At 48.1% G+C, this 17,589-nt stretch overlaps 1 protein-coding gene across 2 annotated transcripts in view; it reads right to left on the bottom strand.

The window, feature by feature from the left end:
* Positions 1-17,589, bottom strand: part of SGCD (sarcoglycan delta) — a 1,044,256-nt gene that overhangs the window by 972,800 nt on the left and 53,867 nt on the right. The window contains exon 1 of one of the 2 annotated variants that reach the window (XM_078653702.1): positions 9,739-10,110. The exons of the other annotated variant lie outside the window; for it this stretch is intronic. The gene's annotated coding sequence lies outside the window, so the exon portion shown is untranslated. Of the gene's footprint in view, positions 1-9,738; positions 10,111-17,589 lie in introns of those variants that run through there. 2 annotated transcript variants of the gene reach the window in all.

The raw sequence follows: 17,589 nt of genomic DNA, 5'->3' as shown, positions 1-17,589 counted from the left end.
ATTATCAACAAATTCATGGCCTGTCAAACCCCATATGCAGTGTACTGCCTCAAATGTCCCTGTGGGCTCAGGTACATAGGGAGCACGATTAACAATGTAAAACTGAGGACACTGGAACACATGCAGCCCATTGTGAGAAAAGATTTTAATTATCCTGTGGCACGACATTTCGCAATTAAACACAAAAGCAACAGGGATCTGCTGCGGTATTTTTGTGTAGACTGTGTACCTCAAAGCATACGAGGAGGTGATAGAGTTCTGAAATTGAGGAGGCTATAGTCTTGGTATATCGTAGATTTGCAGACTAAGTCCCCAAGTGGATTGAATAGTGGGGAAGAATTGGCAGTTCACTTGGGTAACTGATTTTTCTGTGATATCTTGAACTAATGATTACTGTGTTAAGATTGTCTGTGGCTACTACTCAATTTGTTTGGTTCTGTTATTTTTTTTAAATAAAAGTTATTTCATTGAATGCCAATATATGGCGATATCAAACATGGAATTAATACAAGGAATTAGCAATCTCCTATTTGAGGTTGCAATTGCCGATCCACGGCGAGATTACCTACAATTATTTAACAGTTGATGTGACATGTAAATCGTATATAAATTTAACATCGGGTAACACCGTGATGAATGTGAATTTCAACTGTGATGCGTTCGAAAAACATAAAAGTATATACTTTCAAAGATGGCGCACGCTATGTGGCGTTCAGGCCAGCCCTTGTTTGTTTCAATGATGAAATGTTTCTATGCTTTAAAAATGGCGCTGCGCTACGTGTCGCTTGTTAACACTGACAAAGGAATTACTTCCGAAACGCGTTTGTCTTTTAGCAAGATTAAACACCGATAAATTAAGTCCCGTGAGTGTGGTCTTCCTTTTTAAAGGGAAAAAGGATTGTGAAGCGTTCATGTTTTTGCGCGGCACCACCGCAACACGGCACCCGCTCGCAGAGTGACTCCTACCGCTTGGTGCAATTGGAGCAATATATATATATATATATATATATATATATATATATATATATATATATATATATATATATATATATATTCATTTATTACCTAATATTTATAGCTAGGACCTCTTATCCATAGGAAAAGTGGTTTTTGATTTGCCAATATCTTTAGCGCCGTTTGACGAACCTTCGTGAAATTTTCAAAACTAATGGGGCGCTCTGGTCAGCCCCTGTCTTGAACGTTTCAGGATTATTCGTCAAGTGGTTGCTGAGAAAAAAGGTGGGTCCCAAAATGCATTTTTTCCATGTTGATTTCCATAGGATTTTTTAAATAGGTTACAGCCTGAACTGCTGAACGAAATTACACCAAATTTGGCAAAAAGGTAGGTCTTGGTCCAGAAAGCGTGCTTTTTTTCAAATAGTGAAAATGCGTTTAGTAGTTGCTGAATAATTTCTTTTAAAAAATATCGATATCTGAGCACCGAGGAGGATTCGCGAAACCCTCCCGGGCACTAGCTTCACTCTTATTGGCTATCAACACTCTAAACCAGGAAGTGTTGGCAACAATCTTGTGACTCGGTAACCCAGTAGGACTGGATAATATATATTTTAGCTATATGCATGTTCACCACCTCCACAATTGGTATCTTCATCAATCTCCATTCTTACTTGTGACACATTGACCACTCTTTAGTAAGTAAATCAATTTGTTTTTCTCTTATATGTAGGGCATAGCTATTTTAACCCAGATCTGTTTCATCAATTATTATTTTGTAGATGTTATTCATAATTGCTTCCTGATGAAGGCTGGAAAGCCGAAACGTGCGTAGGTCAAACTCTTCGAGCCATGCTGTATTCGCACATGTTGCTATTTGATTAGCCAAGCTGAATGGAATTTCCTCTATCTTGCGTGGACAAGCCATAAAGACCTAATATGTTTAGCCAGTTTTGGAAACTAAAATAACTGTAATGTATGTTGGGCCAGTACATCATTTTGTATCATTAAAAAACGATTTGGCACATATTACTGATGAGCAACAGAATGCAAATATATGCACATATTGTATAGGTCTGGTAACCATAAAAATCTATAAACGTTTTGCATCTACTCTAGAAGCATGATTGTGGGAGTGTTAATGAATATACAGGCTTGTGGTTATCATTCTCAAGATGGAGATACATATCGCCCTTTTAAAATTTGTATAATCATGAACATTGCACTTTAATTATGTATTTATTAAATGTATGTTGATTACTCCTTATGCATTATTTGTATTTTTGATACTTTTGACATTATTAAATGATTTTGATATAGACCATAATCTGGGTTCTCCTGTTCCCATTTGTTTGCCCATATGTTCAATAGTTGCCTAAGTATTATGTTTACATATATATATATATATACATATACACACACACACACACACACACACACACAAAAACACCAGCTCCAAGAGAGAAACCAACCTACAGTAGAGCCAAGAAGGTTTTAGGAAGCCTGCGCCCTGCCTCACACCACAAACTCCACAAGCGGGTTAGTACAGAGTGTTCAACTCTCCCTTCAACTTTAGGGGTTTTAAAAAACATGCCAAATAAGACAGCCCCCACTCTCTGGCCCCTCATTAACTGACCAGCTCTCCGGGCCATCATTGACACAGCGCTGCACTTAAACATGGTGTGGCTATCAAGAACAGAGCGCTGCGCACGCAGATCATTGGGCAAGTCACAGCATCATCACTGCACACCTGGCCGTCCTGAGATGCCACACGCCAAGCTTTCGGAATACCACTGACCCACCACTGCACACACAGCAGATCTCAGGGGATGTCATGGATCAGCACAGCACATCTAGCTCGCCAGGAAGATCTGTAGCTCTGTGTCACACAGCAAGCTCTCCGGGAATACCACTGACCCAACGCTGCACATGGAAGTCTCTGGGGATATCACTGGACCTGCACTGCACACTCAGGTCTTTAGAAGTGTCACTGGACCAGCACTGCATACCTAATTCTCCACAGATGTCTACAGCCATGTGTCACACACCTAGCTCTCCAGGAATATCACTGACCCAACGCTGCACATGGAAGTCTCTAGGAATGTTACTGGACCGGCACTGCACACGCAGGTCACTGGAAGTGTCATTGGCCCTTCACTGCTCACCTAACTCTCCCCAGATCTCTAGAGCCCTGTGTCAGATACCTAGCTCTCCAGAAATATCGCTAACCCATGGCTGCACCCGCATGTCTCTGGAAGTGTCACTGCACCAGCACTGCACACCTAGTTCTCCTCAAATGTTTACCGCCATGAGTCACATGCCAAGCTCTCAAGGGATATCACTAACCCAACACTGCACACGCAAGTCTCTGGGGATGTCACACAACAAGCTCTCCAGGGATATCACTGACCCAACACTGCACACGCACGTTTCTGACAATGTCAGTGAATCAGCACTGCACACCTAGCTCTCCTCAGATGTCGACAGCCCTGTGTCACACCCCTGTCTCTCCAGGAATATCACTGCCCCAACACTGCACCTCCAGACTATCACTTCACACGCAGATACCGGGAGATGTCACTGGCTCAGCACTGCATACCTTGTGTCCTGGAATCTATGTAGGCATGGAGTACACACCCAGCCCTCTCCCAATACCACCGACATAGCTCTGTGCACCCACATTGCTGGCAATATCTTTGCTGCATCACTGCACATGTAGCTCTCTGGGGTTGCCACTAGCCACAGCACTGCGCATCCAGCCCTCCTGGGGCCTTACTTGGCATGACTGATCCTCGATGTACCACGCCACGGCCAGATCACCCCACCTGAGAAACCTGCACTGGCTACCCGTCAATAAGAGGATATCCTTCAAGCTCCTTACCCATGCACACAAGGCACTCCACAAGACTGGCCCAGCCTACCTCAACAGACGGCTCTCCTTCTACATCCCCAACCGCCAGCTACGCTCCGCCGACCTCTCACTCGCCACCGTCCCGCGCATCCAAAGATCAACCACCGGTGAGAGATCCTTCTCCCACCGCGCTGCCAAGACATGGAATACCCTCCCACTGAGCCTACAACAGACCCAAGACCTGCTGACCTTCAGGAGGATACTCAAGACCTGGCTGCTCGATCAGTAGCATCCCCCTCGGCCTTGAGACCCTCGCGGGTATGTAGTGCGCTTTAAATGACTGATTGATTGATTGATTGATTGATTGACTGGCCCAGCAGGCCTCGTGTAGAAGGCTCTGAATGGAAGTACAGCCAGGTCTGGTGGCATAGTGGATTAATCCATCCTCTGTAGGGGCCTGTTAGGGTCCACTCAGCCGTTCATCCTTATGAGGTCGATAAAATGAGTGCCATTTAGTTGGATAACAATAAACATCTGTTATTCAGCGCCAAGATACCCTTGGGTGAACGTTCGTTACAAATACACTTTGTTACAATACCTATATTTGCTGATATTTCTCTCCATACTGGCGGCACATGGAGAACAGTCAGTCAATAAAAATATGCTTACGCTTTTTTCTGAAATCTGCGTTGCCCTATATTTGTGGCTAAACTCACCCAAGAGTCTACGGATGAGTCCGTTCACTTGTGTGCTCTACGCACAGACATCTCTGATGCTGCTTTTAGGACCTAGTGGGACTCCCCCGCTTTCACTTTCCTGAACTCAGTTTGTTGTTACTTCTTCCTGTCAAATACTGTCAATCATACACCCCTGCCAGCAAAACAGCACAGAGTCGGATGGCTTGGCCTCACCGCGCCCACATTGTACCCATCACAGCGGCTCCGGCACAACATGCATGCGAACAGCCTGTCACTCAAAGGCCTAACCATTCAGCAAGCACCTATGGGGCACGTTCCAAAACTGTGGATCAGTGACATGGAGCAAGAAAATGCACATCTTTTACCAAAGGGAAAATAAAAGACTTTACACTTTAAACAGTATGATAGAGGTTCAGGTAGGCAACTACATGAAAAACATCATTTTCATTTAATTTGAAACTTTTGGTAGGAAGGTAAAACATGAAGGCACCACTGATGCAGGTCAAATGTCACCTCTCAATGCATCCATGCACGACAAGGAGTGCACATGCAAACACCAGAACATAGGCCACTTGCATGAAACATATTTTGTGGTCCCAAACACTGCCACAGTTTGCAACGCAAAACTATTTTGGCCATGTATCAATCCTATTTTATGAGTCTGTAAAGTATTGCCGACTCCTAAAACAGGATTGCAACTGAATACCGATTAGGTATATGGAAGGGGAATGTTGTGGGTGTCCCTTCCAAATACCAAAATGCTACCAGGTTTGTCAATGATGTGACACCTGAATTTCGGTCACAAACTATTGAAAAGTTACTGACTCCCAAGTTGAATTAGTAATGTATTCACAGAAGGGAAGGTGTCACCATTTTAGACCACTTTTGCTTTGCGAATTGTGGGAAATGCTTCAAAGGGAGTAGGGATTGTACCCAGGACCACTGCCAACTCTTATAGAACCTTATTAAAAAAAGATTATTTTTTTAAAAAGCAGCCCTGTTTCCTTTAGGGAAATGAGGCTGCTTTAAATACAAATCTTTATTACAAAGCAGTCACCTACATGGTAACCTGCTCACCTTTGCAAGCCACCATCACTGTGATTGCCACCAATCGTAGTGAATCACAATGTATGACATACCTAATGAATATTAATGAGGTGGGCAGGGCTGCAACCCTTTCCAATTTTGAATTTGTAAATCGATCTATTAGAACATACATCAATACTGGTTGCAAAATGACTGGTCACATAATGCGAGGATCTCTTGCGACCAGTATAGGGATACATCTGGATAATAGTGCCTTAAATTCTCAACAGAGATCCCATATTGGCAAGCAAATTTTGACCATACACTTGACATTATAAAAATTATTCAGAGTGCAGATACATTTCAGTGCACCACACACACACACAAACATTTACTGATTTCATTAAATCTGCCCCAACAGCTAGCACTACCAAGTCACTCCTACACCTGCACGTAGGTATCGGCTCTGTATCTTGGACAGCGGTGGAACAAACTCCATCTGTTGATCCACACCCAGATAGCAGTTATCCCTCTATGGAATTTATGGAGTCTAACCCCATTCCCACATACACCCTCTCATATATTTATTTATCACTCCTTGTGCAGCTTTGATCCCTAGGTTGATGTGTCTGGGAGAGTGGTGAAATAGAAGTTCTTGCCATACCAGACCCTGAGAGGTTCAAACAAACTAGGGTTATGAACTCATAAGTCTAGAAGACTGCCATTGTACCCATAGGTAAAAGACTTCTCAACAGTGGCGGCTTCTCCGCTAAGGCGGAGGATCATTGTCCCACTACTTTTATGCAATGTAACTAAAGGAAAAATAAAACAATAACTCAATGTTGTTATAATTTTGTTTGTTAATGTTGCTTTGTGGCCGGGGCAGTGGAGGGGGGTCTACACTACTCTTAGAGCAGGGGAGGAGTGGTTTGTCCACTCCAAGTGTGCATGACTGTTTGGCCCGCCTCTTGGGTGGGCCAAACAGTTATTCACATGTTGCATGTTCTCCAAGCAGTCTGCATTACAGCCTGGGTGGAGAACAGGCCCAGACACCCAGTCCTCATATGAGCACCGAAGCACGGTGCTCACAACAATCACAACGCTGCATTCAGGGGTGGCTCCTCGCTGTGGCAGAGGAGCATCGCCCCACTGCTTTCAAGCAGTGCAAAGTAAAGGAAACATAAAATGATAATAACTTTGAACTATTATCATTTTATGTTTCTGTGCTGCTTTTTGGGTGGGTGGATGGGCGAGACTGCTCTGCTCTCGGAGCAGGGCAGGGGAGGAATGATTTTCCCACTCCTAAGTGCACATGACTGTTTCGTCAGCCCTCTCAGGCCGCACTAAACAGTCATGCTCACTTTCCCTTTTCTCCATGCAGGCTGCATTACAGCCTGCATGGAGAACATGCCCAGGCTCCCATCCCCTGGCTGAGCATTGAACCAGGACGCTCAGACCAATCACAACGCTGCATTGCAGTGTTGCGATTGGTCAGGAGAGCCTGGCTGTGCTTTCAGTTCCTCGAGTCCTTTCAGGAGAGCAGGAGCAGTGACGTGGGACCCGGCGGCAAGGTAAGTTGTTTTTTTTTTGTTTACATTGTGCGACCCCGCGCCTTACCCCCTTGGCCCACCCCATCACCCGCGAGCCATGCCGACCGCCACTGGCTGCACTGCAGCATTGTGATTGGTCAGGGGAGCCAGGGTGCTTCCTTCTTCCTGTTCCGGCCCGAATCCGACACGGAGGACAGACGGAGAGACGCGGCGAAAAGGTACGTTTTTTTAATTAATTTTTTTACATAGACTATCTAATTAACTTCTGGGGAAAAAACTTCCAGGTGCATCACAGAACAGGGAACTGGTTATATTGGTTTCACGTGGTATTTTTATTTAGCCATTAGATTTCCACTTATTTTTTTCAGTGCAACAGCTGCAGACCAATCCCCATTTACGGCCATTTGCTCTAGTAGAAACCAGTCATTACTGGGAAACTGAAATGTCATCTTGCGTGGAAGATCGAGAGGAAGCAATTTTATCAAGATTCTTAAATAAAGAATATCTTCAGGTCAAATCTACCAAAGTGAGAGGGGGTTGGCCGAAACAGAGGGTTATCGGCATGCCAAGCTTTACAGTGGGTGAACTGAGCACAAACCGATTATATTTACTGTGTTCCCAGGGCACTTTTCTTAAACGTGTGTGCCAATAGCTGACACCCATGCAGCTGTGGCCTCCACCGAGTCAGCCCATACCCAGGGCTTCCGTGGCAACCAATGGTGACAGAAGGCACTCATAGTGATAATGGTTATAGGAGTGGCAGGCTGTGCCCATCCATGCCTCCAGTGCCGCCTAGGCCAGCAGCAGGTGCCCGTGGCCTAGAATCAAACGCCTATAAGGTAACTTCTGGACTTCTTCTGGACCGCGATACCCCCTGGGTGCTGGCAGCGTGGAGGCCTGGAGTGGGGTTGTTGTTATCAAACACACATTGTTAAACAATGACAAAGATGTTCTTTTCAATAAGTTTTTGGATTGTGGCATGGTCAAGGGCCTCCCCAAATTAAAAACTCCATATTGTTAACCCAAATCGAAAACTCCATATTGTTAACGTATTACAACCCACAACATATAGACAATTGTGAGACAGACGCGGTTCAAGACCTCTTCACTTCCACACTCATGACCCCCAGCCCCAGTGGCTGGTAGCTCTGGGCACACTATTAGGCACCAGAAATCTGCCATGCAGGTGAGTTTTCTGTATAATTATGCATTCGCCACATCTTGCCACATAATTCATCATCCATCAGCAGCATAATCTGTAGATGTTACTCAAGAGAATTGTTTCTAGCTCATACGGATCAAAAGTTAATAAAAACACAACAGCACGGATTGCTGTACAGTGGAAGGCCCGTTGCAAAGGTGGATTGCTCATCTTTCTATTGTTTATTGCTGCATGTGGGTGTCAAACCGGCACTTATGAAGTGAATCCTTTGTAGAGTTAGTATTAACTTGTAATAATGGCAAATAATGAGGCAATACTATTGCAAAATGTGCAGCATGACGCCACCTAATTTAGCCAGTCTTGCCACATAATTAATGTGGTCCTCTCCTGTCTCACAATTCCAATTCCCCTGCCAGATATCCATTACATGACCTAGAAGTGCTTACAACATGGTCGCGTGTGTCTACATAGTGAATGTTTGAATATTAATCATTTTGATGGGTGCCACCATTCAATTTCAAAATCCCAAAGCAATTTTTTACTTAAGAATAAGCAGGCGGCGTGAGGTGCTGGACGGCGTGACATTCTATAAAACAGCGCCCCCTACTTGCAAGAGTGACTCCGTGGTTACTAATCGTCCCCATCGCTGTCAAACACCGGCTACTTGTGGGACCCCAAAATAACCCCTAATGTGTGTCACTTCACGGTAAACTCAGCAATGGGGACGTGGGCGCCTAGAAATTGGTATTCAGAGCTGGGCACTGGAAGCTTGGCAGCGCGGTTCGCACACGGGTTTTTTGGCGCTGAGCTCTGGGCACTGCCAGGCAGGCAAAGGGAGGGAGCTAACTGGTGGCATATGGGCACTGCGAAGTGTGCCAGGGGTGAGCAATGCTATTTGAGCAGCGCGGGCTGGCAGCTGAAGATATGCAATTAGTGATGGGCAATGCGACCTGGACTCCCTCATCTGGGCAATGGACCATGTCAGCTTGGCGCTGCGAGGTGGTGGTGAAAGCTGGGCATTGGTGGATGGGAGCTGGACCCTGGGCACAGAGAGTGGGGTACTGGGAGGGGGCACTGGGACAGGAATCTAGACACTAGCGGCTTGGCACTGGAATCAGGTGGCTGGGGAGAAGAGGGTGGGCGCTGGCAAACGGGTGCGCTGGCAGGTGGGCAGTGAGAGCTGGGTCTTGTGCCCTGGGAGCTGAACACAATCAGGGCTGGTCACTGAACAAAGTTGTTAGGAAGTGGAAACAGTCGGCTAGGGGTGGCCACCGCAAGATGGGCATCAAGAAAAGCTCAAATGCCCCAATGACAGAAAAGTGTATGGCTTGGATCTGTGGAGAGAGGGGGGAGCCGTCAATTAATTGGGCGCAAATACCGGGAAGGGGAGGGCGGAGTCGCCAAGGTGTGGAGAGAGAGAGAGCTATTCAACAGAGGCCGGGAGAGAATAACCAAGGGGTCCTGGAGGCAGAAACCAGAGCATGGGAAGTTACGCACCTGTCGTGAAGACGAGGGGGCGGGACAGCCCCGGCGAGCGCTCACCCAAACAGTGCCACCGGTCCATGGCGGGAAGAGCAGGGCGCACAGCTGGCCCCTCCATGGGGGCTTCAGAGAACGGCCATCCGAGCCATGGGTGGTACATCAAGGGGCGAGCATCCGAGCCATGCGCGCTTCAGAGCCGGCGGAGCGGACCAGGCGCCTCAGACTGCGGGGGTCCGATCCATAGCCCGGCCGGGCCCCTCCGAGCGCCGGGCACTTCAGTGAGTTAACGCCCGAGCCGCGGGCCCGCAGAGAGAGCCCCGGGGCACTGTCCGGGGGGCTCACAGTGTCGGCGGGAGGCAGGCGCCACAGCCCCGGCTCATCCTCTGCAGCACGTCCACCTTCCCCGGCAGAGCATGTGTGAGGCAGAGAGCTGTCTGCACAGGAAGCACTTCAGGAGAGGGCGGTGAGAGGATGCCGGCCCTCCTCCCGCCGCTGGTCCTCCTCCTCTTCACGCTGGTCCTCCCTCCGCGGATCCCCCGCCTGCTGCTGATGCTGAGCCTCCTTCTCCTCCCGCTGATGCAGCGCCTGCTTCTGCTTCTCTGCCTGCTGCCGACCCCTTCATTCGGCGGCAGACCCCCGGCTGCTGCTGCTCGTCTGCCTCCTCCTAGTCCGGTCCCACTGACCCCCCGGCTCTAGCTGCTCTTTCTGATGCTGGTCCCCTCCTGCTGATGATAATTGATGGGTCTCCTCCTGCTGAAAGCTCTTCCTGCTGATTCTCCTCCTGCTCACCCCTTTCCTCCTGATGCTGCGCTTCCACCTTCTGCCACTGTCCAATCGCCTCCTCTCGCTTGCTCTACCCCTCCTTCCAGTCACCCTGGCCTTGCACCTCCGCCTGCTGGCCCATCACATCATGAACTGGCCCTTCCCCTCCTGTTGCTGACCTTTCCCCTCTGCTGGCCCTTCCCCCCTGTTGCTAACCTTTCACCTCTATCTGTGGTGGTTCCCCATCCTGCTGCTGGTCATTCCCCTCCTGCTGCTGACCCTTCATATCCTGCTGATGTCCCTTCACCTCTGTTGGAAGTCCTCCCCCTCCTGCTGATGGTCTTTACCCTCCTGCTGGTCTTTACCCTCCTGCTGCTGGCCCTTCACCTCCTGCTGCTGACCCTTCACCTCCTGCAGCTGGCCTTTCACCTCCTGCTGCTGGCCCTTCACCTCCTGCTGCTGGCCCTTCACCTCCTGCTGCTGACCCTTCACCTCCTGCTGCTGGCCCTTCACCACCTGCTGCTGACCCTTCACCTCCTGCTGCTGACCCTTCACCTCCTGCTGCTGGCCCTTCACCTCCTGCTGCTGGCCCTTCACCTCCTGCTGCTGACCCTTCACCTCCTGCTGCTGGCCCTTCACCACCTGCTGCTGACCCTTCACCTCCTGCTGCTGACCCTTCACCTCCTGCTACTGGCCCTTCACCTCCTGCTGCTGACCCTTCACCTCCTGCTGCTGGCCCTTCACCTCCTGCTGCTGGCCCTTCACCTCCTGCTACTGGCCCTTCACCTCCTGCTGCTGACCCTTCACCTCCTGCTGCTGGCCCTTAACTGGCTCTTCACCTCCTGCTGCTGGCCCTTCACCTCCTGCTGCTGACCCTTCACCTCCTGCTGCTGACCCTTCACCTCCTGCTACTGGCCCTTCACTGGCTCTTCACCTCCTGCTGCTGGCCCTTCACCTCCTGCTGCTGACCCTTCACCTCCTGCTACTGGCCCTTCACCTCCTGCTGCTGACCCTTCACCTCCTGTTGCTGGCCCTTCACTGGCTCTTCACCTCCTGCTGCTGACCCTTCACCTCCTGCTGCTGGCCCTTCACCTCCTGCTGCTGGCCCTTCACCTGCTGCTGCTGGCCTTTCACATCTGTTGAAAGTTCTTCCCCTCCTACTACTGTTCCTTCCCTTCCTGCTGCTGGTACTTCCCCTTCAAATGCTAGTCCTCCCTCATACTTCCTCCCTTCCGCCAGTGGTGTCCACCGCCTACCTAAAGTAGTAGGGCGGCCGCGGGTGGAGAGGGCAGCTGGTTGGGGCTGGTGGGGAGGCCGGGGGAATAATAAAAAAAAAATACTTACCTGCTGCCCCGCTCCGCTTTGCCTTCTGATGCCTGCATAGCGGCTCCTCTCTGCGGCCGACGGCAGGAAGTGGATGGGCCCTCAGGACCCAGGCTCTGCACCCAATCCAGGCTCTGCTCTCACACGAGAGCAGCATCAGGATTGGTCTGAGCGGCCTTGCTTGCTGCTCAGATGGTACATTGGAGCCTGTGCTGTTTCTCCAGCATGGCTGTGTAGCACAGCCAGGTTGGAGAAACATAAGTGCACTTTACATGCCTGGCTCCGCCCCATCCTATATTTTTGTATTGGGCTCAGACAGCATAGTAAAATGATAATAACATTGCGTTATTATCATTTTATTTATTGTCTGGTGGCACGGGCTGTGGGGTGATGCTCCTCTGACATTACGGAGGAGCGGCCTTGCCCTCCACTGCTGCACTTCCCCTCCTACTTCTAGTACCTCCCATCCCCTCCCGCTGCAAGTCTTCCCCCTCTTGTAGCTGGCCCTTCCCTCCAACTTTCTGGCCTTTCTCTTCTGATGCTGTCCCTTCACATCTTGCGCCTGACCTTTCACCTCCTTCTGCTGGCCCTTCACTTCTGCTGCAAGCCTTTTCCCTCCTGCTGTTGGCATTTCCCTTCTGGCTGCTAGTCTTCGCCCCCTTCGCTGCTGGTACGTTCGTTCCTGCTGCTGGTCCTTCACCCCTAGCACTGACCTTTCTCATCCTGCAGTTGGCCCTTCCCTCTTCCAATTGTTTTATGTTTCCTGTGATAGGGCTCCTAAATGAAGACAGCAATGACACTTAGCCAGAGTAACAGGAGCCGCAGCACATCCTCACTCAGTGAAATGTTTGCAAAATTATACAGCTTATACTTGCAACCCAACAAACCATGCCAAAGACAATAAATAAAAATAAAGTAGGGGTGGGTGGCGAATTCTGTGGAGTTACACAAAATTCTGCGAGATTCTGCGGAGTTCCGCGAGTGGCAGAATTCAACACGTCACACTGTTCATGCTGACTTTTAGCACCAGGAGGTTGATACGTGCTGTAAAGTACAGCACCACGCGGCCTGCCAGAGTGCGCTGCTTCTTTCTGCCGCTCGAGTAGATTTTCTACTTGAGTGGCACTCAAACTGTAGTGACCCACCACGATTGCACGCGTTGAGAAATCTCGATGGGAGGTGTCCTAGCACTTAATTTTCTCACTCATGCTTGTCAACTTAACGTTGACAAACCACGCGTGAGAAAAAAATCCACCACACAGCGGTTGGAGTTTTTCCAGAACTCCGCGCTCCAAACAGAGTCCAAAGTGAGTAAAACTGCACAAAGTGAGCCGTAGGGGCGGAGTTTATCACCCACTCCTAAAAGCAAATCTTTTACTTACGGGGTTAAACTAACAAAAATGGTTAAAGGTGCAAGTGAAATGCATCTCATACCAATAATACTGTTATGTTATCTGGACCTTCGATAGAAAGCAATAGTAACTAGTCTTGCTGCGTAACACTCTAAATTTCTGAAGAGATTAAGTCTAAACTGGTATGTTTGGTTGGAGTGGTGTGTGGTGTTGTATGCCCTAGGTAGGATGGGAGAGGTATGTGAGGCTCTGGCACATAGTCTGGGTGTGTTATAGATAACTGAATACTGCTGGTATGTGGCTCATCTTTATAGGGTTCTCAACATATACATGGCACTGCTAGCCAACATAATCTAATCACAAGACATCACCGGCATCTCCTATGCCGATGTAACCCAACTCATCCTTTCCCTAACGGACAAGACAAACACCACCAGAACCTACTTCAGCAACTGCATGAGCATGGTAGCAGACCGAATGCGAACTAACTGCCTAAAGCTCAACTCCGACAAGACGGAAGTATTGGTCTTCGGCCACAAGTCCTCCCCATGGGATTCAACCTGGTGTCCATCGAGCTAGAACCAATACTCACACCCACAGACCATGACATAAAACTAGGGATCATCCTAGACAACAAGCTCAAAATGACGGCTCAAGTTAGTGCGGCGTGCGCCTCCTGCTTCCACAGCCTATGCATGCTGCAAAAGATCTTCGAATGGTTTCCTCAGTACAACAGACGGACCGTCATGCAAGCACTCATCATCAGCAGGCTGAACTACGGCAACACTCTCTATGCCAGAATATCCAAACAACTCCTACACAGACTTAAGACCAACCAAAATGCAGCTTCAAAAGTCACACTCGGCCTCCCACGACACACCAGCATCACACCTCACCTGAAGAAGCTTCACTGGCTCACCATTCAGAAGCACACCTAATTCAAACTTTCCACACACATATACAAAGCCCTACACAACACGGGACCAAAATACCTGAACTGCGCATACTCTTTCACCAACCCACCAGACACCTACACTCTGCCTCATTCTCAGTCTCACACACTCCCCACATCCGCAAAAGCAAAACTGGAGGTCACTAATTTTCCTACACCACACCCAAGACATAGAGCGACCTCCCTCAACACATCAGACTTCTCCACGCTGCTTGAGTTCTGCAAGAAGCTGAAGACCTAGCTCTTCATATAAGCATACAGGGACCACACACCTTTCCCAAGTGCCTGGATACCCTTGCGGGTGATTAGTGTGCTATACAAATCAACATAACATAACATATGTGGTGTGAAAGGACTGCTTCATGCAGCATTACTCGAACAACCCTAGATTAGTGAGTCCTCACCAAGAAAGTGGACACTCTTGTCCTTTCTTTCAGGCATTCAGCACTTCAGTGCTTGACAGGTGTTGTCTGGGGGTTTGAAAATTAAAGAGCCATGTTTTTATGGGCATCCCAAAAGTTGGTTTTTTGTAATTTGCTTATCTGTATGAAGAGGAAATAACAATGTTTTTTAAGCTTGTTTTGAGAACGAGCGTCCTCAGAGTCGTATTTTGTAGAAGTGTGGCACGCTCAGTTGTAATAGTGTGTGGAATCAAATGCTTTGTATACGGTGGGCCATCAGAAATTTTAATTGGATCAATATTGATCTTATTCCTTGCAGTGCTCAATGCGCAATGCAAAGTGCTCGGAATGCAATCTGTCAGGACACTGGAGCCCTGAGGCCTGGGATAATGTGTTCAAATGAATTCATGCATAGGAGTATCCTGGCTACTGGGCTTTGCAGCAGTTGCAATTTGTTTAAGAGGAGCATGAGGCTTTCTAGGTGTAGACTGTTGTTGTGATCCTGGCAAGCCATGGCAGTGCCCTGAACTTTGTGGTGAAAGCCTAGGAATGGAATATCCATTCTAGGTTTTGGAGCATATTGGGAGGGGGTTGCACTACATAATCTATTTGAGGTTCTAAAGTAAGCTCTGCACCTAGAATGACTCCAAAGATTTTTACTTTGTTCATTGATGGCAGTAGTTGCCCTAAGTCTGTAGCCAGGTGCTGAGCCCCTGTGTTGGTGGCCATTTTCCCCATCTGAGGATTATTGTTTTGTCCAGGTCGAGTTTAAAGTGGTTGGCAGTCGTCAAGGTGACCAGGCATGGCCGCAGTTTGGATATTTGAGGTGTTCTAACATAAGGGATGTCGTCTGTGTAGTTGAACCAAGACAGACTGAAGCATGGAATCAGTCCAGGCAGAGTGCTGCTGGGTAGATGCTGAACAGAAAGGGGAAGGATTTTTGAGCACCGAGAGACCCCAGTATCCAGGCAGCTGGAACCAGGCCTGTGTGCTGCCAGGTTTGTGAAGAAGGGGAAAATACTGTAGTCTTCAGTGGTGGACAGTAGTGAATACAGCAAAGAGTTCTAGTTGAAGCCACTCACCGTCCCACTTAAGTCAGCTTGGGTTCTTAGACTGTCCACAGCAGAGACTATGATAGACATTGTCACTCTGCGTGGGTGGCTGCCTTATGCACCCAAAAGGATGCTTTTCTCTAGTGAATTCCAGTGTTTGAGTATGGACTGTCTTTGGTATTAGCTTAGCATAGACTCACTAGTTTGCTGATGTTCTGTACTTTGCAGGCTTGTCTGCATCCAGTTCTGGTTTATTTAGGAGAGGTTTAAGGAATAAGCATTGCCCTCATTACCCACGGTAGTCATAGTAGGTGACGCGTTGTTACCCCTCACACAGCTTCCACAATTTCCTTGAAAACTGCAGGTGGGCATGGGTCAGCTGGTGACCATAACTATCTAATTAATTCCTGCAAGCAATTGCTTCTCACTTAGCCCCCCTCTAATGAACACACCTGTGTCAATAATGTGCCACAAAGCAAACTGGTGTGAATACATGGTATCAGCATGCAAAATTAACCCCAAATGCAAATGGACTGACCACTAAATTTAGGCTCTCGGGTTAGGTGCCACTCACAGGAAAATGCTTTAACGCCTTGTCAGGGGTAGTAAGAGCTATGTAAATGGAATTTAAACGTCATTTATTTGCGGTGTCATGGTTGAGAGCTTGGGTTATTTGGTCGGTATCTCTGAGTTGAGGGGAGTATGAATCTATTTGCCCTCTGCCGGGTACACAGAGAGTTTGGGAAAAATGGGTTAATTTGAGCAGGCTCTATCTATGGTGTTTACCTTCTGAGACAATTCTAAAAACTTCCTTTGTGGGGCACTAGAGCAGTCGCATCTTTTTTAGTTTCTGGTGGTTGCTCTTTAAATGTGTGGATGACGGCTAAATTGCTCTTTGTTGTCCAGTTCCAGTTTATTTTTTTTTAAATGTAGTGACTACGCAAGATCTTTGGTCGACAGATGAGCGAGCACTTCCAGCACCCATACACTTTATTCCAGAGTTTACAGTGATATCTTCCCATATCTTGGGCCCATCAGCTGGTAAAAGGGCCTTTGACAGCTCTGCATCAAAGAGCTACTTTCAAAGTCAACAAAGTTCACCGCTGTCTTGCTGCTGGAAGTAATGGCTGCAGGAACCCAGCATTTATTAAGCTCAGTAGTGCTAAACATGGATCCTCCTTCAAATTACAGAAGAGTTGATTGAAATTTTAAGTGGTCTACCACACAGAAAAATTTACATTTGTTAATGTGCCTTCCCTGGCCTACCAGGAGTATTAACTTGGGAAGAAAGAAACTCTCTGCTCAAAGTCAGACACCTAAAATAACTCATGTTAAGAGCCTGGCTTGACCTGGAGAAGTGAAGGGGAAAGAGTTTCATGCCCTTAGACTGGGCCTCTAGTGGGAAACCACCATGCTGCAGGTATCTACCCATCCAGCAAGAATGTCAGCCATGCAGTCCAATACTCTTACCATACTCAAAGCGGTAAAGGGAAGCTCCAGAAAGGGTACACTGCGTGGGTTTAATACATGGGGTGCCTGTAGACCTCTCTCTAGGCGTGCAGTAGGCTGTACTCTTGAGTGCCCATTAGACTGCTATCAACAAGGCGGCCCCAATTACATGGAGAGAGAGTGCCCTCTGGAAGATGGAGCTTTTAGTGTCCACCCAGCCAGGCACAGCTCTTTTGGTGAATATGAGAGCTGACCCCTAGGAAAATCAATTGGCGCTCTGTCTAGAAAGCAAAAACAAAACACTAGTGGGTAAGACTTGCACACAAAGCACCAGACGGTAAACCTTATGTGTCACCGACCCCAAAATATATACAAATTTCCACCTGTGTATTTCCCCGGGAATGTCCCTATTAGCACTGTCCAATTTAACAGGGGTTTTGGGTGAAGGGGACCCTGGGCGTTATTTTTGAGGTTCTACTGTTCATGTCCATGAGCCACGTGACTGTTCCATCCTGCAGATGGTTCCCAGCAGTTGTTCTGGAACAATGTAGAGTGGGGGTACGGCCATCAGTGTT

This window comes from Lissotriton helveticus, chromosome 7, assembly GCF_964261635.1.
Source record: "Lissotriton helveticus chromosome 7, aLisHel1.1, whole genome shotgun sequence".
NCBI classification, from domain to species: Eukaryota; Metazoa; Chordata; class Amphibia; order Caudata; family Salamandridae; genus Lissotriton; species Lissotriton helveticus.
Note: the sequence above shows the minus strand (reverse complement) of the source record. Positions and strands in the feature narration are given on the sequence as shown.